Below are 2,147 nucleotides of genomic sequence, written 5' to 3' on the forward strand. Positions count from 1 at the left end.
CACATTGTCGCAAGGCTTTTTCTGTTCCTTTACACGCTGACTACGCACACAACACTGACTTGATCAATTCCGCTCCGTTTTTCCTACAACCGATGTTATTCCCCACGCCACAACCCCCCTCCCAGACGTGTTCGCCCCGCTGTACCTGTTGAATTCCCATCAAGAAAACGCACCAATCAACAAAACCGTTGCCCTCCTACACAGCTTATGTCAAACTCCACTTTATCCTGAGGTTCTCTGGTGCAAGCGGGGGATTCCGATCCTTCCCGACTAGGTTCTTTACTCGTTTTTTATCATGACACTTTTTCTACTTTGAGGAGTTTTCTTTTCGTCCATTCATTCCCTTCTCCATTTGAGACTGCTGTTTGCTTGTTTCCTTAGGTTTCGCCCCTCGTGCTTGTTGCCACCTATGTGTCTGGCAATCAGTTCTTGCATTGATCACTGATCGATCCGCAATCAAGACTTCTGCCGTCACTTGTTTGTCAGAAAATCAGCTTGGATGAGTTCGTTAGCACAGTTTGAAACAATTCCATTGCCAGTCTCCCATTTCCATGTTCTGCTTCATTCTTGCCGGTCAGTAAAGTTTTTTTTTAATCGTTGATGAATTTAAACATTCGCAAACAGAGGAAACTGCGTTGTTACCTTAGGGTAACTTCCATCAGCGCTTCGTAAGTCTTTCAATCCAAGCCCCTGATTTGTTACCCACCCTGCAATAATCGATCCTCTGTTTCATTCTGTTCTTGCCTGTTTTTCTTTCTCTTCTATTTCTTTTGCCGTGTTTTTCTTCACCGTGTGCGCACACTGATTTGCTTGCTGCATTCCTTCTGATATTGTGATTGGGCACGTGCGTTTTGTGCACATGGACACGATTCTCCCGGACCCTGCCCTCCTCATGCGTGTGCATACCGGCCGATCTGACAACCACTTGGGTGTCCTCGTGGTTTTAGTCAAGAGCGTGATCAATATTGTCCAATTACCCCTTGGTCGGTGTTATTACACCAAGTTATTAAAGTCCGCTGACGTTTCTTCTCCTCCTTAGTGAAACGCTTCCGCTAGCTTTGTCGTCGTGTGATTCCACGTGTTTCCTTGTGTGATGACGTACTGTTCATCCTGGTGCCATTCTAGTTGTGTCCTTTGAACAAACTATTCTGGATGCGGCATTATTTGTCTCAGATCGAACTGCTGTGCAATCAAGGGTAAGCGATTTGTGAGAGAGAGCGTCATTTTGTCCGAAGCCTTGTAAACGCAGAATCATTACCGTCCTTAGCACAGTGTCCGCACTATTCACCGGCCATGTCACGCAATAGTCCTTAGCACAGTGTCCGCGCTATTCACCGGCCATGTCACGCAACCATTCTCTACTTTCTCATTGGGCAGTTCACGTCAGTAGTTAAACACCTACCCTGGTCCCGTGTTAAGGCTACGGCATTCATTGAGCGGGTGGTCCTAGTGTCAGTGAAATGACAATTCCCAAACAGTGTATGTTTACATGCAAGACAAGCCCGTCCCAAGCTGGACGGTTTAGCTGCCGCTAGTTAGGGTCACACGNGCCGATAGTTAGGTTCAGCAGGTTCTGAGGGAACAATCTCGTTCTGTATATTCTGTATGCACTCGACGGTCCATGTGTTACTTAATCTTTTGGCTCTGATCAAGCGGCTTCATAGGTGAGGCAGCGTCGGATCCCATCAAATCGGATGGTTCGTAATCCTGATAGCTTCGTGAAACGCGACACTAGTGATTAAGAGGTCTGTGACGGAGCAGTAGACGTACAGATCCTTTCTGTGTTCCAAAGAATCATAAGGCCAAACGCCAGTCGCCTCCGTGATCACTCACTGCGCTCAACTCCCGAGTGTTTCTGGTACGGCGCTCATGGCAACCGGCCACTCACCAAGCTAGAACTACCTTGACGTAGCTTAATATCCCAATAATAGCTGAATATATTCCACTGCAGTGTTCTTGCGAATCTGTTTTCGGCCGTAGGTAGTTGTTCGTTGGCAGGCTTACTTTGTCCGCTTGTTTACATAGACAAGCACCGACCTACATTCAGCTATTTGTTTTGTTCACTAAAAGTGAATAAAATCGATCCGCCAACAGTCTTGATATTGAAGGGAGCTGGTTTTGAGGTAGTACTTCTTATGCAAGGTATC

At 46.6% G+C, this 2,147-nt stretch overlaps 1 protein-coding gene across 1 annotated transcript in view; it reads left to right on the forward strand.

Annotated features, from left to right (window-relative positions):
- T265_08966 (hypothetical protein) overlaps positions 1 to 1,144 on the forward strand; it is a gene marked incomplete at both ends in the record, with an annotated part of 20,449 nt that extends 19,305 nt beyond the window's left edge. The window contains one exon of the mRNA XM_009174913.1: positions 1 to 1,144. This exon is cut by the window's left edge and continues 278 nt beyond it.
- Between the last annotated feature and the right edge of the window lie 1,003 nt (positions 1,145 to 2,147).

The sequence above is a fragment of the Opisthorchis viverrini genome (genome assembly GCF_000715545.1).
Source record: "Opisthorchis viverrini unplaced genomic scaffold opera_v5_245, whole genome shotgun sequence".
In the NCBI taxonomy this organism is placed as follows: domain Eukaryota; kingdom Metazoa; phylum Platyhelminthes; class Trematoda; order Opisthorchiida; family Opisthorchiidae; genus Opisthorchis; species Opisthorchis viverrini.